At 38.3% G+C, this 25,283-nt stretch overlaps 1 long non-coding RNA gene across 2 annotated transcripts; it reads left to right on the top strand.

Moving 5' to 3' along the window:
* The first annotated feature begins 1,613 nt into the window (after positions 1–1,613).
* On the top strand, positions 1,614–23,585 carry LOC125345794. Of its 2 annotated transcripts, XR_007209795.1 has the most exons (5): positions 1,614–1,657; positions 2,906–3,111; positions 9,409–9,419; positions 14,790–14,793; positions 23,575–23,585. It is a non-coding gene; the product is annotated as an uncharacterized LOC125345794 (long non-coding RNA). The 2 variants fall into 2 exon arrangements; XR_007209794.1 differs by lacking the exon at positions 1,614–1,657 and having other exon boundaries at positions 2,865–3,111.
* The last annotated feature ends 1,698 nt before the right edge of the window (positions 23,586–25,283 follow it).

Here is a 25,283-nt window from a genome sequence, read left to right as displayed (position 1 = left end):
GGTAAAAAAAATATTAAATATTATCATCATTACCACTTGTATCCATTTGAAAAATTCAAGGGCATTAAATATATTCACAATGTTGTGTATTGATCACCACCACTATTCTTACCCCAAACTTTTTTTTATTGACTTCCAATATAAACTTGTCTTCATTAATTAAAAAAAAAAATCTCTATTGTCCCATTGTCCTCTACCTGTCCTGGGTAGTCTATTCTGCTTTCTTTCTCTATGAATTAGTCCATTTTGAGGACCCTATTTATAAGTGGAATCATACAGTATTTATCATTTCATGCCTAGTCTGTTTCATTAAGCAGAAAAAAGTTCAAGTTCCATCCATGTTGTTCTATGTATAAAAATTTCCTTCATTTTGATGAGTGAATGGTATTATCATTTTGTTTAATGCATTCATCTCTTCATGATATTTGCCAATCTATTTGTGGCAGTCATCACAAGGGATGCTGCAGTGAACAATGGGATACAGATATCTGTCTGAGTCCCTGCTTTCAAATATTTGGTATCACTGGGTCATATGTTAGTTCAATGTTCATTGCATTAAGGAACCACTTTATGGTTGATCCCAATGTTGTCTGTCCATGTCACTGTTAGGTCCTCTCCCTGAGGGCTCCATGTAGATGCCCCCACCTCATTACCTGGGTAACCTGCAGACCTGGAGGCAGTTACCTCCCCTTTCCCTGAGGTCACATCCTAATTCACCTGGCCACACCCCTTGCCCCTGCCCTAGATATAAGGCAGGGCTGGGTGGGGGTCGCTTTCTCTCTCTCCCTTCTCTCTGGCGGTGGATCATCTTGGCCACAGGCCAGCAGTTCGGTAATAAACTTTCTCTCCTGCCTGAATACCGCGTGGCGTTCTCCTTTACTGGCTACCTACTTTAAAAACCTAACATATATGGTGCCATGACTCGGATGGGGCTTAAGAGTCAGGACAGGCAGAATTCCCATCTATTTTTCTCCTTTTTCTGGGAGCATCCCCAGTCCTGACGGCCCTTTTTTCCGCAAACCGAACTGCTGCGAGTCGCCACGCGGCACTTTTCACTAATACCATTGCGGGCCTCCACCTCCACCTCCACCTCCACACCACTTGTCTACCCTGGTGAGTGAAACTGCTGCTGCTCGGGTTCTCTGCCGCTCCTTCCGCCGCTTCTGCCGCTTCTGTCCGGTAAGCTCTCATCCACTCACCAGGCGCCTCCCTCCCATGCTTTTTGGGTTTTGCATCACAGTCACAACCGAGCCAAGACACTGCTAGCACGCCTCTTGACAGTGCAATGAGGCCTGCTTGAAATATTCAAACAGATACAGTTTTTGCCACTGCAATGGTAAATGGTCAGAAGTCACTTATATTCAGGCTCTCTTTCTCTCTTTTCCTCTCTTTCTCTTCCTTTTTCTCCCTCTCTCATCTGCCTGCTTACTTGCTTACTTTATAAAAACTCCAAGTTGTACCATCCTGATAACGTGCCTTGCTCACAAAGCTGCCTCTTTTCACAGACCTCTGATACTGAGGCTTGACCACCAATGTGCTTTGTCAGCAAAGATATCTAAAAGTTCTTTTCTCTAGCATTGACCACGTGGTGGATATTGGGTTTAACAGGCACCAGCTCAGGCACCATTATGCCATGCTACCTGTTCTCTATTAGTGTGTTTGTGTCCTCCTGCCACCCCCCTCAACATGGCATCCCACTAGAGTTTATCAAAATATGGTTTCTCCATTTTATAATCTGAAAATTGTTGTTTGCTAGCAAAATTGTTTTTCTAACCGACCACGTGGTTCTAAAATGTTGGACAAAAAATGTCATTTACTATTGGAATTCCGAAAGAGTCTACTGCTAAAATTCATTTTTGCATGCTGTAAAACCTATGTGCACAGTGTGTATGTGTGTTCCATGTGTGTATGTATGTGTAAACATCATTTGTTAGTATGTCCATCTAGCTATATATCTTTGCTAAAACTCATCACATCTACTGAGTTTTGTCATTGCAGAATTCTGGCAAGTATTTGGTCAGTTCTTGACAAGGTACAGGTAAGCTCTAGTCCCCTTGGTCTCCTTGTTGTTTTAATTGGAAATCAAACAGGGCTTTTGTGGCAAAGACTCCTTGGATTGCAGTTCGAAGCCAGCCATGGCAGAAAATCTCTCTCAAACTCCATCTCCCAACTAACCAGCAAAGAGCCAGGCTGGAAGCATGGCTGAAGAGACTTATCTCTTACCAGCCAAATGCTGGAAGTGAAGCTCAAGTGGTAGAGTACTACCCTCGAGCAGAAGTGCTCAGGGACAGTGCCCAGGCCCTGAGTTCAAACCCTATATTCACATTGCCAATGGGGGCAAGCCATCCCAGCAACAAGCACCTAGACCCCTGGGACCCAGCCAGTTCCGGGAACAAGTATCATGGAGTGGAGTAAGAGGAAAATGATCACATCCAAAATGGAGTCACTTTGTCTCACCCTTTCAAAATTAATCAGAGCCGGGGGATCAAGAGATAGTAGCTTGTCCATCTAATGTCCATACCTGAGTATAAGAACTAGCCAAGTCACCCAATTTTTAATTTTGTGCACTAAACCCTTCCTTTTGCCTTAATATTTTTTTGTCCAGCCCCTGCCTCATGAGACTTCTTCCAGGCTTCATTCAAGGACTGGCATCTACAACCAAGGGACCCTGCTGCTCGCCTTCTCCAGGAGAGGCCACATTTCTGCCTTTTACCCCTAATCCGGAAGCCCCTTGCCAGCAGGAAGCAGCCAGAGAGTCTTCGCCCTTTTTCATAACTATTAGAAGGCTGGAATGTTAGGTCCTCTCCCTGAGGGCTCCATGCAGATGCCCCCACCTCATTAAGTCTCCACCCAGTTACCTGGGTAACCTGCAGACCTGGAGGCAGTTACCTCCCCTTCCCCTGAGGTCACAACCTAATCCACCTGGCCACACCCCTTGCCCCTGCCCTAGATATAAGGCAGGGCTGGGTGGGGGTCGCTTTCTCTCGCTCCCTTCTCTCTGGCGGTGGATCATCTTGGCCACAGGCCAGCAGTTCGGAAATAAACTTTCTCTCCTGCCTGAATACTACGTGGCATTCTCCTTTACCGGCTACCTACTTTAAAAACCTAACAGTCACTTTCTTATCAGTAATATACAAGAGTTCTAATTTATATATACCCTGTTTTCCTCCTCCTCTTTCTCTTCCTCCTCCTCTTCTTCCTCTTCTTCATTTATTATTGTTGTTGTTATTATTATTATTGATGTAGGACAGTATCTCATTGTTATTTTAATTTACATTTCCCTAAGGAATAATGTTGGACATCTATCTATCCATGTGCTGATTTGCTGTTTGCTATTTCTTCGAAGAAATGTCTATTTAAGTCTTTTGCTTTTTGGAGGAGTGGAAGGACTTGGGCACTACCTCTGGGTCTTTTTTTTTTTTTGCCAGTTTTGGGGCTTGGACTCAGGGCCTGAGCACTGTCCCTGGCTTCTTTTTGCTCAAGGCTAGCACTCTGCCACTTGAGGCACAGCGCCACCTCTGGCTGCTTTCTATATATGTGGTGCTGAGGAATCGAACCCAGGGCTTCATGTATACAAGGCAAGCACTCTTGTCACGGGGCCATATTCCCAGCCCCTCTTTTTTTCTTTTTTTTTTTTTTTGGTCAGAGTTAATGTTCTACTACTTGAGCCACGGCCCCACTTCTAGCTCTTTGAAGGTTAATTGGAGATAAGTCTCAACAGACTTTTCTGGGCTGGCTTTGAACCATGATTCTCCAATTTCAGCCTCCTGCATAACTAGGGTTATAGGCATGAACCACTAGCACCAATCTTATTCTATGTTTTTTTAAATAAGATTTTGCTATGTAGTCTAGGCTGCCCTAAAGCTTGCAATCCTCACCCAATCAAGTGCTAGAATTATAAGTATAAACCACCATTCCCAGCCTTTGCTCACTTCTAAACTATGGGGATTTTTTGGGGGGTGTAGCTTTTTTAGATATTCTTGTCAAATATATATACTATTTATGAATATTTTATTTGTTCTGTAGATTTGATTCATTTTGTAGATTGTCTTTTTTGTTTTCTTGACAGTGTTCTTCAAAGTTCCAAGCTCTGTAGATTTGAAGAATTTGTTTATTTTTATTTCCAATGGTTTTGGTGTCTTATCAATGGTTAGTTTTAAATTTTTCTAATAGAACTTTACCATTTACTTAGGACAATTATTATTACAATTTGGCTGTGCCTTTGGGTATCTGTTGTCATGAAGTGTGTTACTTGGCATGACTGGTGAGTAAGTAAGATCTTTTACAACCAAGATGATTCTCAAAATCATATGAGATGGCTTTGTTCTGTTCCCCATTCATCCTATAACTTTGTAGCATTTTATCTTTTCTTCTCTATATCCTGCAGGAGGTCAAGACAAGGCACTTCATAGTAATAAGTACCCAGACTCACAAGTAGGACTAGATTTGTTGTAAATGCTCACATTGTAAGAATGCAGTGCTGGAGAATGTGTGTCCAGCCTTGTCTTTAGTCCTTCAGTTTCACAGATCAAATCTATTTGTGGCTTAGGATGCAGTCAGCTGAACATATAATCCCAAATCCCTGTCCTACTATACGAATACTTAGTACTACATCAAATATTTAGTACAAATATTCAACCTCAAAATATAAATGTACCCAGTACTACCTAGTTCACAAATTCTCCTCCCTCACTTTTTCTTTTTTTAACCATTCTTCTTTTAGTGCCTTTAGGCCTAGCTAGCATGCAACTTAGGGCCCCATGCCTGCTAAGCTTGTGCTCTACCTCCAAGCTATACCCTCCCAAGTCCTGGCTCCCAGATTATTTTTTTCTGTCATATGTTGAGTTCACTGCAATTTAAAATGGGAAGAAATGATCAGAAAGGAAAATCAGTATCTAAAATGCCAACCTGAAAGGTGCAAGTGGATCTATGTGAGCAGAAAGGAAAGTGCCAACTTCAGAGACAAAACAAATAGTACATTAGTCCTCTGTGACTTGGAAAACCAGTCCTGCCAACCATCTGATCCTCCCCTTGGGGGGTGGAGCAGGGTTATCAGACTCTGGTCTCTAGGAAGATTTTGAATATTAAATGCCTTGGAGCTTAGGCTGTGGCTTAATCCTAAACTGAGATATCAGAGAAAGCAAAACACCATATGAACAGGAAAGCAACCCTGCCACACCCACTGCTTATTCACTGACTGAGAAGCAGCAACTAACCCGATGTGAGTCATGACTATGTTTTTAAACCTTTTTTTCTAATAAAAAGGAAGCCGCTGGGGGCACAAACAGTACATAGATTAAAAATGTGAATGTGCATAAATGTGACTATCTCAACAACTCTTTAAAGAGTAGAGCCTCAAAAAAATAAAGAAATGTCATTCACTGTAGGCATGTTAGAGATATACAAAAAGGCTTTTCTAGAAATAAGCTCACTAAGACATTAGATGAGCCTGTTAAGAATCAGCAAATCATGACCATGTTTTATCTTTTTCTGACAGGTTAGTAAATGTTATGCATCAGTCTCGAATCTGTCCTAACTGTATCCAGGACACCTCCTGGGTGGTTCATTTTGCATATTTCCACCTAAATAGGACCTGTGTTCTTGTGTCTTGGTCCTATTCTTGAAGTAGAAGTAAACATATATACACATATATGTAATTTAAATTATACATTATAATATATATAAGCACATGGTAAATATTTAACCATTGGGATCCAAGAAACAGTGTGACTTATGTAACTATATTTATGTAAGTCATTAAAGATAAAAATCATATTTAGCCAGATATGGCCCATGAGTCATGATCTGTTGGCTCTTATTTTGGAAAACTTATAAAAAATATACAAAATACCATGATGTGAAAATCCAGCAATAAAAGGGTGAGTTTTGCACTTGGAAGTGGAATGCAAAGCACTGTGTCCTAGAGATGCTGGATCACACAACATAGCAGTATATCCATCTAAGAATACATTGAAACAGCAAAACGTTTGTTGCCCTTTTTCTGTGGAGGCAAAAGGCATGTAATGCTTTGGATTCCATTATGGATGTCTCAAGTTGCATAATAAAGACTATGAAGAGACAGTTACAGGATTCTTCAAGGACTCCCAAAGTGCAGCCTTTGCTCTTTCTTCCATCTTGGCTTATGTGAGTCTTGAGAAGGGAACGGCCATCACCTTGCTACCACCATCGCACTCGCCGCCAAGCAGCACACAAAGTTTATAAGAATGAATGAGATCATGTCTGTGAAGAGCTTTGAGGTCTTGAGAAGAAATTTCCTTTGTAATTAGAAAGTAATGCTTTATTATTACAGTTATTATGATTATCACCATTATTAAAGGTAGAGCCAGGAGCCACAGCCCTTCCAATGAGAAAAATTATGAATAAGCCCAAATAACTCATAAAGGAAGTGGTTCATGCACCAATTATGAGTTTCCAGTTTGTAATTACTGTGTCCTGGGTGGCGCTCCATGTACCAGTTGGCGATTCAACTAGAAGAACAACCCCTTGCCTTTATAACCACTCTTAGAAGATGCCCAATTCATGCCAGACACAAAGGGAATAGAAGAATATTGTTTGAGACCACTGAGTTATAAAGTTGAGGTTCAATTGCTTATTACAAATGGTCTTTAAATTCACAAAGAAACATAGTAAAATTTTGTCCATGAAGAACTTAGCTTTAATAAAAATTTAAAAAAAAAACACAAAACATCCACAAGTGTGAGACTCATATGGATGAAATGAAGGCTAACAGTAACTAACTGGATAAGGAATTCTTTCCTTTCTAGATCACACACAGATTTCTCTCCTCAAAGTCCTTTTCTGGAATATTTAATGTGTCCCATTCTGAGAGTCTGAATTGAAGGATTAAGGCATATGAATTAAGAGATTACAAGTCTCTATTAATTTTCAGAATGTATAACTATTGTTGTGTTGAAGGGTGACACATTTACATCTCAAAATAAACACATCCACTCTGGAATTTACTTGTCTTAAATAAACAGAATTCTTACTTTCAATTAAAAAAAGGATAATGAAAGGAGATATATATTTATGTTATTGTCCCAGTATATTAAATGTAGATACAGCTTTTATTTAAATCCTATTGGTGGTAAAGTGTAAGACTTCAATATTGTCGTCTTTGGTTCCTAAATATTTATTTACTCTGCTGTATCCCTGGTACTATTGAGGTGGAGTAGGAAGGAGTGAGTAAAATTGAAGGGCAAAGTAAGCAAAAAAGCTGAGCAAGGAGTTCATAGAATCCTTGCTTGTGATTCTGTAGCTCTAGGAAGACAGCTTGATTTAAACCCAGCAGTCACACAATGATCACAGGGCACATCCAACAGCCAACCCACTCCTGTTCCATGTACCCCTTTACATTGCCATTAACTCAGGATAGGAAGTATGAGCTGTAGCTTAATTCAGAAAACCAAGATCAGAGTCTAGAAGAAGAATGCATGACAGAGAAAACCAATCTCTTGCCCTCTTGCATCTAAAGCTACACAGTTGTCTCCAGACCTGGGAAGGATTGGCTGTTCACCACCTTCACCTTATTGGAAGCCTGTTCTAACTCTCTTCAACCCTCACATGGCAAGTTGTTTGTTCCAAATCTGTAGTGACCTAACCACATTCATGTACCCACAATCAATAATGGAGGAGCAGATATTTTCTGATCCTGTGGTTAGACAACATTTTTACCTTTACTTTTGTTAGTGGTAGTGAGGCTGGAACTCAGGGCCTGGGTGCTGCTGGCTTTCTATCACTTGAAACATAACTCCATTTCTTTTTCTTTTCTTTTTTTGGCAGGGGAGGAGAGTTGGTGAGGAATTGGAGATAAAAATCTCATGATCTTTCCTGCCCATGCTCACTTCGAACTGCAATCCTCAATTCTCAACATGAGATTACAGACATGATTACAGGATTACAGAATTACAGACATGAACCAACAATGCCCACCTTTAGGCCCTCTTTTAATCATTCAAAATAAGCATAGCCTTATCAAGTTCTTGTAGAAAAATTATACACACTATATATATATGTGTGTGTGTGTATATACGTATATATGTGTATATACGTATATACACACACATATGTATATATATATATACACACACACATATATATATATATTCTACAAATTGTATTGCTGACCTTACTAGATAAATGAAGGTCAGCAAGAGAATTGTCAGAGCCTTTTAGGCAATAAGCCAAGCATATTTGAGAACAAATCAGAAATTATATTTTAATCTCTCAACCTTATGTTTGTAAAGTGCTTCAGAGTTCACAGATGATGTTCATATGTCCTGTCTTATTTAATATTTGCAATACATGACTTGCATATTATTACAACTTGTATTTTCCAGCTAAAGAAACAAAGATTCAGAGAGACAAACTGACCTATGTAAAAAGCATACAAGCATTTAATGACGAAGTGGTAGGTAGAATTTACTTCCTCCCTTACTGTGGCAGACACTGAGAACCATGTTGAGATACAAGTTTGGCTACTATAACAGGTGCCAGAGAAAGGGAGAAGTTTATCACTGTTGAATTCATTCATCGAATCAATTGTTCTGACAATTTCAGCATGTAGATGACTCAGGTTCATTCTACACCATTGATCTTTAGCTCATGGTTTCCATCCCATGGTCTAATTTAATAGTATCAGTGACCATACCTTAATTCCAGCTAGCGAGAAAGGGAGGAGAAATGAGAGAAGAGCTCTCTGCTTCAACCCAGGAGCACAATCTGAAAGTTGTATGTGTACCTATTCTATTCTCATTTGTCACAACCTGAAAAGAGCTTTGTGTTTAGCTAAGCCAAGTGATTCCAAGGGGGGGGGGCATAGAGAATATAAAGTGTTGCTATAGAAGCAGGGCAGAAAATATGGTTTACTTTGACTCTGTTTACGCCAGATTAAACTGTTCTCTCCTCTACTTGGGAGACTTTCCTCTCATCCTCAAGTGAGCAGGATGGTTTGATCTCTGGTCCCACAGGTATGGTAAGCAAAACAATGTGTCCCCCCATCCCCCCCTTACCCCCATGAATATCCACATCCCAATCCCAGGAATATACAAATGCTATCTTTTGGGGGGGGAGTTTACAGTTGTGATTAAATTAAGGATTTTTAAAGGGAAAGATTAACCTGAATTATCTGAGTGAATAGAATGATCCTTTTAAAGAGGGAGACTAGAGATCATTGTGAATAGAAGCAGAGATTGTAGTGGCAATCTACAACCCATGGAATGCTGGCTTGGAACAGAAGCTAAAAGAGTAAAAGAATTGATTCTTTCTTAGTTTTTTTTTGTTTTGTTTTTTTTTTTTTTAAAGGAACTAGCCCTGTCTACATCTTGATTTGGGCCCTATGAGACCTTTTTTTTGTTTGTTTTTTACTTCTGACTTTCATATTTAAAGAGAATATATTTGTGTTGTTTGTATTGTTTTAAGCAACTATGTATATAATAATTGGTTACACAGGCAAGGGGGAACTAATTTAGAGATTGACCTGTGAGCTTGGATGCTACCACTTCTCAGAACAGCTGGATGCCAGGACTCAACTATGGGTATGGTGGTGGTGGTGGTGGTAGTGGTGAGGAATCTGGCAGAAACGGGCTTTAAAGGCAAATGTTGAATTTATTTATAAATGATGGGGAACCACTAGAAGCCTTTTCTTTCTTGAATCTTTTTGCAAATCTTATTGCAAAGCTAGGTGGGTCAAGTATGGCCTAGCAATCACTATTTACACATTCTTGGCTTAAAACGTTGGTCAAAGTTCTTCTTGTTGTTTGTATTCCAATAACTTGGTACCAAACAACAACAACAACAAGGTTTATTATAAAGCTGCTCTATCCACAAATACTGTACTTGCAGAGATAGATTGACTGACTGATTGAAAATAACACCTCAAATTTGGGGGAAAGGGGAGTGATAGGGTCTAGGGCAGGAGAAAATGGAGGGGGTTGTTTAAAAGAAATGTACTCATCATCTTATGTAACTGTAACCTTCCATACAACACCTTTACAATAAAAAGATTAAAAGTAAATAAATAAAAATAAATTTTAAAAAGAAAGTAACACCTCACAAAGAAAAACAAAAGAGCAAAAATAAATAAATAAATGAAACAAAAACTTAAAATCTTAATAGAAGATAGTGGACTCAGTAAGTTTGCCCAGGGGTGGGACTATTTATTTATGAATTGATCTGAATTTCTGTGGCCTTTGGACATTGTCCCACAGAGAACATTGCTGTCATCACCCTCTCCTTTTCACTTGAAAACCTTGAATGATGACTCAAGAATGGCCACAGGCTTAAACAGTAGCCAAACTAATGAACAGAGGAGTGGCTCCTGTATTTCTAATGTGAATTGCTTGAGGCTAAAGGGATTCATGCCCTGAAATTGTGTGCAATCTAATGAGCTGGATTCACATAGCAAAGAGGTTGAAAACTAGTTTGTCCTTCTGGAAGCAACTAATCAGAATTAGATGCCTTATCTGAAGCTAGTACTGTGGGTCCCAGCTTCATGCTGAAGCTTCTCAGTAGGTTTGGGTTGGAAATTTTTCATAAGGAAAGAGGCCTCCTGTACAAAAGACGTGTCTATGGTCACAGATCTTTGAGAGGACAGCCAGTCCACTTGGAGGTTGAATTTTAGCTCAGTATGAATCAATTCTGTTAAGAAATATTTGCAATAATTATGTGATCTTAGTTTCAACTTAGTATCATCTTTTCTCTTTCTTTTCTTTTTTTGTATTGGTCTTGAACTCAGGTTCTAGGCTCTATTTCTTAGCTTTATCACTCAAGGCTGGTACTCTACCACTTCAGTCATAACCTCATTTCTAGCTTTTTGGTGGTTAATTGGAGATAAATGTCTCGTGGACTTTCCTGTCTGGACTATTTTTTAATTATGATCCTCAGATCGCAGCATCCTGAGTAGCTAAGATTACAGACACAAGCCATTGTGATAAGCTAGAATTATCATTTTGATTTACAGACCTGAAGACTGGAAGATTAGGCAGCTAAGTTGACTCAGTTTAAACAGGTATATTACACACCTAACCTAGCTCTAGGCTCTTTGGACCATTTCATGAAGCTGTAGTACTGGCATTTGATGTGCTCATATTGGTTAAGATATCCCAGTATACTGCTAAAGCCACAGCCACATAGCATTCAGAGATCATCTCAGCTCTGCATAAACCTGAAGAGGGGGAGTTTGGGAGTATACTTGGACAGGTCGTTTTCAGACATGTGAATAGTGCAAGTGCAAATACTGAGTGAAACATTTCCCTAAATGTCTTTCTTCTGTGCTCCCAGGGTTCCTAAGAGTAAACATCACAGGCAGTAGGATTTACTCAAGAACATGTGGTGACCATTATCTATAAATTCAAGTGACCTCAAAGTTAAGGAAATTTCCAGTTGCTATTACCACCAGCATGTCCAAGCTTCTTGAAACTGTCTTTTCCAGTCTTCCCTAACTCACTGCCTCACTTGCCTCAATCTCACCATTTCTATCCACAGACTGGACTGACCAGTAGCTTGGTGAAAAAGACCCAAACTGTCCCAGGTACTCTTGCCATTGCCACTTTATTTTATTTTATTTAGGAGTTTTCATCTTTTCTATAATTTTCAGATTTGTTTTCAAGATTGCAGTCTCTCTTTTAGAATATGATTTCTTTGAAAACAGGTCCCTTACTCACTCTCTGATCCTCAAAAGTAGGGTCCTGCTAGATTCTGAAAAAATATCTACTTAGTGAATGGATGACATGACATTTTCATGAATTCTTCCAATTTTGTTGACCTGAGCCCTCATGGCAACATCTCTTAAATATTTCTAGAAATATCCAGGGCTCCTTACATATGTTTGTGAACCCATCCAGAAAATTTTGCTGCCTGAAACAGGAAAGGAAACTCATGTACTCACCTTTATGCTGGACTCCACATATATATAGTTGCTGTGCTGGTCTTGAGCAGAAAACTCATCATTCCTGATACCATCCTGATTTCTCATAGCCTATGCCAGCTGAGTGGTCCCTTTTAAAGTGAGAGAGTAGGACTATCTGTCCATATTATGATCAACAGGAAGTATCCCATGGCAACTTTGCCAAAGCTACCAAGTGTGCCAGACCATCCATTGCCAGAGTAGACAGGATGAGTTCCAATCTCTAGAATAATCTATGTTCCACTAGCCATACATGTTATTGCTCAAAGTTATCCACTTGACATCCCACTTGAGTTTATTGGAAACCAGTAATACAGTTTTAAAAATTCTATGTTTAATTCTCAATGGTCTACATGTTGTTGTGGTATAAAATGTATGCAATGGGTGTTGTCAAGAAAATTCCTCTTGCTATTTCTGGCTGCCATACCCCATGCACCTTTAGCTCAGTGGAGATCATATAATAGATAACTTGAATTTTACCCCCTCCCACCCCCTGCCGTACATCATGGACAATGATATATCATTCTTACACCCCTGAGTAGTTTTATATGTGGCAGCCATATGTCCTCTGTGTATGTTGTTAATCCTTTTGAGAAAAAGACCAAATCTCTTTTTTTTTTTTTCTGGGGATCAAACCAAAGGTTTCACCCATGCTAGGCAAGTGTTCTTCCTTTAAGCTTTACTCCTGATCTTTACTTGTTATTCTGTCTTCTGGATCATTGTATACTGGGTAACAATTGATGGTTTACTCATTTGCATCTTGTGGTTATGAAGCCCTTGTTGGATAAACCTGCAGGTGTGTAGCCTTTTTCAACTATGTTCACACCCATTATTGGAAGGCCTTACCTATATGACATGTTTGGGAGATGTCTTAAGCTAATCAGGTTAATCACAGGGCAGATTAGAAGAAGCAAGGATGCAGCTGAAAATGTATTAGTCATCAACCCATAGCAACACTAAAGCTGTAACTGAACATGTTGACTTCCCTTTGCCTTCTTGTTACTGAAGGTTCAAGTCTCCTCTTGCTGTTGTTGAAATTTAATTCTCCATTTATCCTGAAGACTTCATACCACTATCAACCCTCAAGACAATAGCCTTCCCCAATCCAGTTTTCCTGGGTTTTCTGAGCTTCTCATGACTCTGCTGACTTTGTTTTTGTATGCAGTTTCTGTTCTTCATAGGAGCCAAATGGATCTATACTCCCCATCAGTAGGATGGGTGCTGGCGTGAGGGGCCCTCACTCCACAAGCCACTCTCGTGCTTATGGCATACAGCATTCTGTGAATAGATGAATGTGTTCTCTTCCAATCATTGTGCATTTACTACTGGTCTACATGTCTGTGTATTCACTGTGTTTCTAACAAAACTAGGAACAGTGTTACTGTGTTTTAAACTTGCCAAAAGAAGGTGTGAGACATAAAGAAGGAAAGAGGTTTATTTGTAAACAGACAACAAAACAGGAAAAAAAAACACTAGCAAGAAGAAAAACAAATCCCCAAGATTTCTAATATTAAAGTAATTGATTCATCTACTCAAAGTGCAAAAAGGACATCTTTCTTACTTCATCACAACTTTCTTACAGATATATCCACAAAAGGTCCTGGCCAACCATTAGATGTTAACAATAAAATTATTTTTCAATAAATTTATATTTCAGGCAGGCAATATTTTTTAGATGTTCAAAGTCTTACCTGTTTTGAGGTCAAGAACTATACAGGTAAACCTACCATTCTTCCTGTATTTCCACTGCAAAATATTTTATCTTTTCTGGGAAACATAGCATATACAATATATGCACCTACATGTGTTACATAGTAGATATAATGTAACATATTATATAATATATGGTATGTACATATATGCTCACTCATTATAGCAGGAAGACAAAGTATTATGCTTTACAGGAATGCATGTACTCAGCTTCTGTGATAATGACTGAGGTTTTCAGGGCAACTATGCCAGTTAATACTTCCAACAGAAGGGTGTGAGTTTCAGTTGCTCCACATTCTGATTGTTTAATATTGCCTGTTTCAAGTGCAACCATTCTGGTGACCACAAAGATATCTTGTTTCAGTTCATATTTGACTTTTTCTGTTTCTCTGTGGCCACTTAGTAATCTTTTGCCTAGTACCATACAATCTTAACTCTTTTTTGAATGTTAAGCTATTCACTTACAAGTGTCATTTTATTAGAAGCATTTTAGATTCTGGATATATATTTTATATCCAGTATAGGTACGATCAATGATTTCTTCCACTCTGTGGTGGTTCCTCCTATAATAATGTCCTTTGATAAACCAAGGTTCTTAATATTTGTGTAATTCTATTTTTTCTCCCTTCCTTTTGCAGTTAGCAGTGTTTTGTCCCGTTTACAAAATCTTCGCCTATTCCAAGGTCATAACATTTGCTCCTGAATTTTCTCCTAAAAGCTTTATTATTGTTGTTTTTTACCTTTCACATTTAAATCTACTATTCAAGTAGAATTGAATTTTTGTGGATGGTGTGAGATTAAAGGTTCAACATTTATTTGTTCCCAAATGGATATCTAATTGACCCCACATCATTTATTGAAAATATAATAATTGTTATCTTTTCCTCACTGCCCTGCAATGTCAGCTTTGTCAACATCAGGTGTCACTGTGTATTAGAGTCTGTTTCTGAAGTCTCATTTGTTCTCTTGTTTTATTGTCTATCTTCATATCACTATCAACCTATTACTTGTCTAGTAGTTTATGTCCTTGTGTTATGTTCTCTAAAACTGCAGCATTTTTTTAGCTTTTACATTTTGCATATACTTTAGAATCTGACTTCAAAATATACACATATGTGCTAGAATAGGGACAGATATTACACTGAATCTGTAGATCAGTTTGAGGAAAATTGGTGTGTGTGTGTGTGTGTGTGTGTGTGTGTGTGTGTGTGTGCTTGCATGTGTGTTCTAGAACTGGAACTGGAACTCAGAGCCTGGGTGCTGTCCTTAAGCTATTTTGCTCAAGGCTTGTGCTCTACCATTTGAAGCACAGCTTTGCTTCTCACTTTTTGATGGTTAATTGGATGTCAGAGTTTCATAGACTTTCTACTCAAAGCTACTGTCAAATCTCAATCCTCATATCATAGCTTCGCTTCCTTTGTTAATAGGATTACAGATGAGAGTTGCCAGTGCCCAGCTCACAGACTTGACATCTTTATACTGTCGGTGTTATAGTTTATTAGCACTAGCAAAGTCAGGAGAGGACACTGATCAGGATTCCCAACTAAGCCTGGTCTTTCTGCCATCATTACCAAGCAAATGATAGGGTCCTCTTGAATGCTCCAAAATTGTCCACTTGAATACCACCAGTACATGGTTTTGTCAATGTCGTGTAGAAGATAAGAATCACCCAACTAAGCCTTGATTCTTTTTTTTTTTTTTTCTTTCCAGTCCTGGGGCTTGGACTCAGGGCCTGAGCACTGTCCCTGGCTTCTTTTACTCAAGGCTAGCACTCTGCCACTTGAGCCACAGTGACACTTCTGGCTATTTTCTGTATATGTGGTGCTGGGGAATTGAACCCAGGGCTTCATGTATAGGAGGCAAGCACTCTTGCCACTAGGCCATATCCCCAGCCCCTAAGCCTTGATTCTTGAACAACAAAAATTGTGACGTGTTTAAAAAGCCATTGTTTGAAGTCATTTAATTTGATCATCAAATAGATTTAATTTGATGTAATGCTGACTAAATGAGGTGATAGTAGTCAGATTTAATGTTTATTTCCTAAACATAGTAGAAAAAAAGTCAGTACTTTCTTCTATTAATTACAATGGATTTTCATTCTTTGTAATGTATGCAGATCAAGAAATATTTGGAATTTCAAATAACCAGCTATGGTTACCATATACTGTGTTTTTTTGTGTTCTTCATATGACTCCAGCAGTATTCCATAGCTCTGCTGTTGGTTGTACTTATTTACAAATTTTATAATAATGGCAACTTTCTTTCTTTCTCCTCTGAAACTCCCAAACTCATCCATTTCTTGAGTTATTATTCCTCATAAGCATTTGTTGGACTGTGATTACAATAACAACCTCACAAAATTCTTGGAATTCATATGTAAACTTTTGGTTAGCATATATTGAAGAAAACTGATCTGTTGTTCTTATAAATAATAGTTTGACATTTATAAAATACACTGCATCAGGCATCCATAGAAAAATGAAATAATTGTCCAATAGCATATGTTATATAAATATTGACCAGGCATAGCTTGGTTTGAATCCAAACCCTGTGTTTATAAATATTTTATTTTTCTTCTTCAATTATTGTAATAAGTGAAGATTGGAAAGTTAAATGACTTGAGAGTTGAAGGTTCAACACAGTGGTAAGGCATTTGCTTAGAATGTGCAAAGCTTAGGGTTCAATCACCAGTCTGCAAGCATGTGTGCATACACACACACACACACAGTGATTTATCCAAAGCTATGTAGGAGACTATGTAAGCTGCTTAGTTGATAAACAGCAATGATTATACTTCCAGCTTTCTCTCTGCTTCATAAACCTCAGACATGAGCAAAACTCAAAAAATGCTGTTTCCCTAATTGCTGCCTAGTTTATCTAATCACACTGGGTCTGCAAGACTCTAGCCTAGACAGTGTTAATGTTTTACTTGAAAGAATACTGTCATATTTCTTGCATCTTTTGTCTTATACCCAAAATGAGTTTGTGACTATACCCATTTCCTATCAATAAATGTTACTAATAGGAAGACACATCATGTAATTCCACAAATAGCTAATCCTTCCCTACAAAATTAAGGATTTGCCTTTTCCTTGTCAAAAGGATCCTGATCCTTTTTAATCCCTTTGGCTGACAGAATCAACTAGGACCATTGCCCTAAGGGTCTTACCACAGTTTTTTTCCCCCTTAATTATCGTTTAGTACTTGTACAAAGTGTTTCAATTCCACATGTCAGTTTTGTGAGTACAATGCATCACGACCAATGTCATCCCTTCCATCATCCTTTCTCATCTCTCCCAAATCTAGTTTGTTTGTTTTATGTCCAGGGTATCATCTCTTATGAATGTATTAATTTTCAATAACCTGCTTAGTTAGAAGGCTGAAGAAATTTCATTTACAACAACAACAAAAATCTTCCTCCATCTCTTTCCCTGAATCAATAGAGTGAGCCCATTCTTATGACATCAACCTGTCCAGCAGTCACCAAATGCCAGGTAACATTTTGAGATACATCATTTGTTCCAATATTTTTTAATTAAAAGTATTTGTTATACAGAAGGGCTATAGTTACATAAGTCAGGTAAAGAGAACAGACTTTCTTATTCCAGTCTTTAAAAAACCAGACCAAGAGGTGTTAGGCATCTCACATAGAGCAGCTATGGTTATTGAATCATACAATTCTACAACCTGCAAGCATGATCACAGTACTACCAAATCTACACATCCTTCATTCACAATTGAAAGAAAATTCATTTTTTTATTTATAATGCTAGTGTGTGTGTGTGTGTGTGTGTGTGTGTGTGTGTGTGCGTGTGTGTGTGTGCGTGTGCTGGTCCTGGGGCTTGAACTCAGGGCCTGGGTGTTTTGGCGCTAAGGCCAGAACAGAAAGAAAATCTAACAAAAGTGTTGGTTGACACTGATATGTTTCATTTCCTTTACCATTTTCTGTCAAAACTTGAGAATTAGCCAGACCCAGTAGCTCATTCCTATAATACTACCAACTTGGAAAGATAAGATTTGGAAGATGGAAAATCAAGGTAAATCCAGGCAAAAGGTGTATGAGACTACATCTCAACAAATAGCTGGAAGTGGTGACATGCTTGACATCTCAGCTAAGTGGGAGGGTGAGTTTAGGAGGAGCACAATTCCAGGCCAGCCCAGGCAAATAACTTTTTGAGGACCCATCTCAATAGAGGAAACTGCACATTTTGGTTGTATGCTTGTCATTCCAGCTATGATGGGAAGCCCAAGATAGGAATATCACAATCTAAGCATGGGTCAAGGCAAAAGTGAGATCCTATCTCAAAAAAATAACTAGTATGAAAAGGTGTTAAACACATTGCTCACTGATTTAGTGCATACCTAGCAAGTGCAAAGCCCTGTATCCTAATTCCAGCACTACCAAAAAAAAGTTGAATTCATGTTCTTCTATCCAACAGATGTTACTAAGTATAAGTAAGTGGATTTGTTCATCACTGAAGAATTTATCCATTACTTTTTCTAAAGGAAATTAATGATTATGTTTTTGTTAAAAATCCAAGCTTTATTAATTTGGAAGACTGACACATTTCAAATACCTTTGATTCAGGGATCAATTAAGATAGAAGTTGATGAAGTACAAAAGTACTGAACTAGAGCAAAACATACCTAAGATGGAGACACATCTTCCCCCATTAACCTGGATGAAGTTTTATTCAACCTCTTCAGCGTCTGCATTGTCATTTATAAAATTAGAGTTAAGTGAAAGAAAATCTTTCCTCTGTAAGAGTCCATATCATTAGTTATTCTACAGAAGGAATCCTATAAAAATCTTAGAAGTTAAATTCCTATTTTCAATTATTACACCAGAAATTAAGTAACTTTAAACTACTACCCATATAGTAGTTGCTTTGCTTGGTGAAATAACAGCAATATCACTATGATTCTGCCTAACATTCTGCATTTGACTCAGAAATTATATCTCCCAATCAAACATTTACAATATAAATATATTTACACACATACATATAAACACACGCATATACATAGAGTGAGAGAGAGACCTAATTGAGAATTGTTACTCTGCAAATGCAAGGTTTGCTATATAAAGCATATCTGTGAAGCTAATTTTGCTTAAATTTTAGAATCAAGTCTAAATCTATCATCTGTCTATCTACTTATATACATGCCTAATTACCTATCTATCTACTTACCAATAATACAACACACTTTTGTATTATTTTGCTGTGAAGATTATAGATTCTGGATTTGGTTTACTCACAATAGACGGTACAGCTTTACCATTATGTTTTTCTGGATCAATCATTTCTAGGAGGTAGTGAAAAGAACTGGATCTTCAGGGAATCTTCAGTGTGCTCTCAGGTCTCCTTTACAAAACACAATCCATTAACTTCTTGGCCTCTCAGCTCTGATGGGGGTAAATGTCCACCTTACAGGATCATCAGGAGAATGAGTAAGGGAAGAGAGCATATTTTGTACATTGTGCAGTGCAAAATAATAGTGAAGTAATACAACACAAGCATGCCTTTTTCATTTAAGCTATCCATTTATTAAATATACTCTCAGCAAACATTTCAAGTATCTGGTACATAGCAAGTACTCTTTAAAAACTGGGAACCTGCATGGCTACAAATAGTCGTGACTATTACAAAAACAAAGGAGAAAAAAAGAAGAAAAGAAATAAGATGCCATGACAAATGAGGGACAACTGCAAATGATCTTCTCCCTCACAAATGACTTCTGTCTGAGACCTGGGTATAAAGGCAATGCCACCCATACCAACCAGATCCTTCTTCTCTAAGGAATAGAAACACTAAGTCCAAGGCACAGACAATATCACATGTGGGTAAGCAGAATTAGTCTTTAGCCTGATGTGTATTAGATTTATGTGTACTGAGCAAAAGTGAAGGTGAAATGAGGTAAATTCAGGGGAGTAGGATTCGTATTGCCCAGAAAAACCACAGAATGTTCTAGAATTTTGGAGTAGTACCATCTAAGGATGTTATTCATATGAAATAGTACAGCTGTTCGGTCTTAAAAAGATTCAGAGTGATTCCTGGGGGCTAACAGGTCTATACAGGTTAACAAAAGGTCCATGACACTTCCATGTGATTTCCTGAAGTCTTATTTGGGGGAATTTGTACTTCAAAGGAGAAATCATTACCCACATTAGCAGAAAGTCAGTTTCCTTCACAAATGTACCATAGGAAGCTTCAAATTTTCTGCCCATCAAACTTCTCAGACAATATTTCCATTTATAAGGAATACATTTCTAACTTCCCCTGATATTTATTTTCTTTAGCAGTTAGTGTCACTAAGAGGTAGTTGGGAATGTTTAGATCCACTTGTTCCTCAACCTCCTTCCCTGCTTGCCTCTGTCCAGGGCTGACAAGAGGAGATACCACAGCAAAAACCAGCATGTTATATGAAAGTTAAGTCATAAAGCAAGGGCAGGCATTGTGAGCAATGCAGAGCGTGGTGGATGGAAACACTGAAAGAAAGATGACTGGAAGAACTGGGCTTGAGCTTCCAATGAAAGAAGAAACAGCCTGAATAGGGACATTGTTCAGGATTCTTTTCTCAGCAAGTTTAAGAGAAGGTAGAGTGATTAGTTCTTCTTTCCTTAAAATTCTTTTTTAAAACATGGGAATCATTTAAGGACTTAAAAAAACATACGTTAGCATCTATCTTTTCTTTTCCCAATCCCAAAACACATATAAGCATTTGTTCTGGAAAAAGAAAAAACTAGGAGAGACCAAAAAAAAAAAAAAAAGGAGGAAGGTCCCTGAGAGGCAAAATCTTTGTGTTCTCAAAGTGTATAGTTGATCTATGATTTACTGACTTTTTGTTCCTTATTCAATATGAGATCAATGTATGCCAAGGCCTTTATGCATGTTCAAATGCAGAAAAAGCTCTTTTCTATTGAACAAAGTGATTCCATATAGTATATATTGTGCATTACAATAGCACCAAGCTGGAATATATGTGTGTGTGCACATGCTTGCATTGCACCTTGTATCTAAAACACTATGTCTATAACATATGTTTTACTCATTTCAATGGGGAGTGGTCCTGGGGCTTGAAATCAGGGCCTAAATGTTGTACCTGTGTTTCTTTTTCTTTTTTTTTCCCCCCCTCAAAGCTAGCACTCTACTCCTTTAGTCACAGCTCCACATCCAACTTTTTGATGGTTAATTGTAGATAAAAGTCTCCTGGACTCTCCTATCTGAACTGACTTTGAACTGTGATCATCATAGCTCAGTCTCCTGAGTAGCTAGAATTACAAAGGTGAGCCACTAGCACCTGGAATGTTTACTCTTTAATGAAATCCAGCTATGACTTCTGTAGGCCAAACATTTCTTAATACTACAAAACAATAAGGTTGAATCAAATAATTTAGTTTACATTTTTTAACTGAATTGGTAATTCTCAATATTAAACTTTCTTTTTAAAAAATTGATTGTTAGTTTTGAGTCAGAGTACTGCTTTGCAGTCTGCACTGGACCAGAACTTTCTACAGCCTCCTGATTTAGTCTCCTGAGTGCTAGCATTATCATCTCTACCAGGGCTTTGAGCTCACCTTACTGACACTCTTCCACTTGAACTATGACACCAGCTTGGACTTTTGCTGGGGATAGACTCTCACATACTTTTCTGCTAGGGCTGATTGAAACACAGTCCTCTCAATATTAGCCTTCTGGCTAGCTAGGATTATAGACATGAGCCACCAGTTCATGGCTTGTCCCTCTTTTTTATTGCTGCTCCTCCTCCATGGTCAAACATTTTGTTATTGCTACTTTATTTCAAAATCTGATTTGATAATAGCCATCCCCCTGAACATTTTACTGTGAGATCTGATATCTTTTACCAGGGCTTCATTACCTTGGAGGACTGGATGGGATTTTTTCCCCCTTATGATGCTTGTTTTTGTTACTGTGAGAAATAGAGACAATGCAAACTGATATTCTCTGGATAAAGACTTAACCATGGAATCAGGTCATCAAATCTCCATTCTCTTCCTCACTGGGGTTTTCCTCAATGTCTAAAGCAGTGACTGTATTTTACACCTGCATCTTTAACAATCAGTGCAGTGTAATTACCTTTCTTGAATATTCTATAGAATTGTCAAACAGCAATTTTCTTTCAGAAGACAGGCTTTTAAATAATGTCGTTTACATACAGAGTTTAACATCTCTTATGCTAAAAATCTAATTACAAGAATCTGAAATTTACTGCATGTTGATAATTTGATCTTTATAAATCTGCTAATTGGGGCACCTTAACATATATTGAGAAGCAGAAAAATATAATACACAGTGAATAAAATTAAATATTTTGGAGTTTCTTGAATACATGTCAGCTTTTACTAATACTGCTGTATTAACACTGTTGGGTATTACAGAACACTTCTCTCGAATTCAACCTATTTGTAGAGAGAGGTAACAAGGGTTGTCAAGATCATCTGTTGTCATCCTTTTTTCTTTGTTAATGAAAAGTATCAATATTTTAAAAGCACTGCCATTATATTTTATGCAAAACAATAGATGACATATTCAAGCAAGCTAAGACAATTTTTTCAATGGACACACTAGATACTAATGCCAGAACTAAATAAGATTAGAATTTAGATAATGTACTGCCATTTGATAAAGTGGCTCATGCCCAGATTGTATAGACACTTATCATCTTTGTCATCCTGATGGTATAATTTTTAAAGTGTAAAGGGGGTGCCAATGACTAGAAAGAAAGCATTGGTATTTCAATACTTTAATACGAGGCAAATGTTAAAGTTGAAAATTTAACCAATCACCAATATTATTCCATTCTGGGACATGCTCTAAATTAATGTTATGAAATGTTATGAGCACACCTATAAAACTACAGCATGCAAAAATTTAAAGAGTATCTTTTATAATCTTCAAATTGTCACTGTTGCCCCCACATTAGTCTCAGGATGTCAAGTCAGCTATATTTTCCTTCTATGCTTCTGCTCAGAATTTCTGTTCCCTGTGCCAATTTGTGTATAAGGATTCTGTAAATCTTTTGTATGTTTTTCTAAGCATGTTCTCTACATAAAGCTATTAAGTCTGAGTCTAATGTACAACCTTTTCAGGCACTTCCTCAAAAGCACCTCTACCATTTAAATGTGCACGTGTGTGTGTGCGTGTGTGCGCGCACACACACACACTCATTTTAAAAAGAATTTTAATAGACACTTGTGTGGTATTGCTTAGAATTTCCATCAGCTGTCTAGATAACTAGTATTTGTTCCTGCTGTTTCAATCTATAGAAGTATCTGTCACACAAAAAAAATTCTCTTACTGTTTATATCTTACTCATATACAATATGATTTTTGTACCTGATACTTTAACTATACTAGCAAAGAAGAATCACAAAATCTGACTTGCCAGAAATGTCTGTGTATGCTTCTGTACTCAGTTTAAATCTTGACATTTCCTATTAGGAAAATAACATTTGAGAAATAAAATGATACACAAAATATTCCACCTATTCATGAACAATACTCAATAGACACATTCTGTCATGTAAAGCGTATTGCAATCCCTATTTTCCTCCTACATTTCTAGGACCTCCACGAACTTTATACGTATGATGGCAGGTATGTGGATACATGGATTGTATAGGCAGAGAGCAAAGTAACATTTTCATTCAACTTTTGGCTGGACTAGATGTTACTAAAACACAAAGCAGATCTCTCTCCTCTCTGTCTCTCTCTGTCTCTGTCTCTGTCTGTCTCTGTCTCTGTCTGTCTCTGTCTCTCTGTCTCTCTGTCTCTCTGTCTCTGTCTCTCTCTCTCTCTCTCTCTCTCTCCCTCTCTCTCTCTCTCTATCTCTCTCTCTCTCTCTCTGTCTCTCTCTCCACGTTTTATAGGGTTTTCTTCCATACTATCTTAACTGGATTAAAGGGTGAGGACAAGTTTTCTCCATTACAAAATTCTCATTTAATCCTTATCCACACTTAATTTATCAAATTAAATCAGACAGGATCGGTACTGTGGCCTTTCAGGCTGGACATCGGGTGTAAAATCAGCAGACAAGGGTTTATAAAGGGTGCCCACCATGACTTGTCAGCCTCAGCTGCCCTTGCCTCCGTGGAGGCGGGGTCAGGATGCTTCTTGGTGTTACACTGTGGGCTCTGCGGGGAAACAGAGCAGCTACACAGCCTCCAGCAGAGTTACTTATTACACCCTCGGCCCCCTTCACCTGCCCCAGCCATTCAAAATAACATCACACCATAAAATATTCATGAAGCGCGCAATCCTGCAGCCAGGGCTAGCTACTGCAGGTGGCTGTTACATCAGTAATTGCCCAATGCTTCCCTCCACAGCGTAAAATTGTTTTCATTATGTGTCATGAACACAGAGCCAAGCAAAGCCCACTTGAGTGCTTTCCCAAGGGCTGGAGGGAGGTGGTACTTAACTTAAACAGGCGCTTTTTGGCTTAGATATTTAAAGGGGGATGGGAGGAAGGAGGGAGAAAGTGAGGGAAAGCTCATCATTAACTCCCCTTCTAAGTGCAAACAAAAAAGCAGAAGATCATGCAAAACTTTTGGAAAGATTATCCAAAATGTCTCAGTTACTAGGAAGAGCTCTAGGGGCTTTAGTGGATCTTAGGATACTTCAAGCTTCAGAGAAGAGAATAACTTTCCACCTGACCGAAGTTCCCATGGAGTGCGGAGCTGGGGGAGAAGCAGGTTTCAGCATTGTGAGACAATAATGCCCAGCCAGGTCCCCGCATTTTGATTCAAGGGTGTCTTTTTCTTTCCCCCCTGTGGAGGACTAATCACAGCTCCACTTTGTTTAATTGCAGCAAAGAGAGAAATGTGTTTAAGAAGTCATTCTGGACCCCTTTAAATGAATACGGGGTTCTTCAAGGACAACAAACAGGATGCAGAATAAATAAGATTTAATTTTCAGATCCAAACAGGTCAAGTTAAAGATTTTTAGTGACAGATCTCGGAGAGATACTTGAAATTGGGAGGGGGAAAAAAGAAGGCAGAGAGAGCAACAAGTGGTTTTAAGGTCTTGGGTTTTGTTTTGTTTTGTTTTTTAATAGTACAAGCTAGATTTGCATGGAAGGGATATTCTTTAATAGGACCAATATCTTTATAGAATTGAAAACTAGTAGTTCTTTCTAACATTTCAACTCTGGGTTTAGAAAAGGAAAGGAGGGAAAGGAAGGAGTAAAGGAAGGAAGAGAGAAAAGAAAGAAAAATTCCTCATTGTAAACTATGTGAACCTTTTAATGGACAGATCTCCCCCCCCACACACACACACCCCTCCCCCGAGTTTTAAACTCAAGCCTGGATAATGTCGGGTGTTATATGTGCCTAGAGATGGCTTCAGGGTCATGAACTCCTGGGGGCTGGGAGAAAAAGCATTTTCCACCACGTGCTTTCTTTCTGACTAAACTAACCTACAGTCTAAATAAAAGGGAAACACTCACTTTCCTCATTTTAAATCTATTCATTTCTTTCCATTCAGTCCATCGGAACTTAAGAAAAGCAAACTATTTTCCTCTTGTAGGAAAAAAAATGTACAATGAATGTGATGGCAGAATCACTCAGTTATGCAGCTAACTTAAACACCCATATCTGACTTGAAAATATTTACTACAACAACCTCAT

This window comes from Perognathus longimembris, chromosome 2 (assembly GCF_023159225.1).
Source record: "Perognathus longimembris pacificus isolate PPM17 chromosome 2, ASM2315922v1, whole genome shotgun sequence".
Classification (NCBI taxonomy): domain Eukaryota; kingdom Metazoa; phylum Chordata; class Mammalia; order Rodentia; family Heteromyidae; genus Perognathus; species Perognathus longimembris.
Note: the sequence above shows the minus strand (reverse complement) of the source record. Positions and strands in the feature narration are given on the sequence as shown.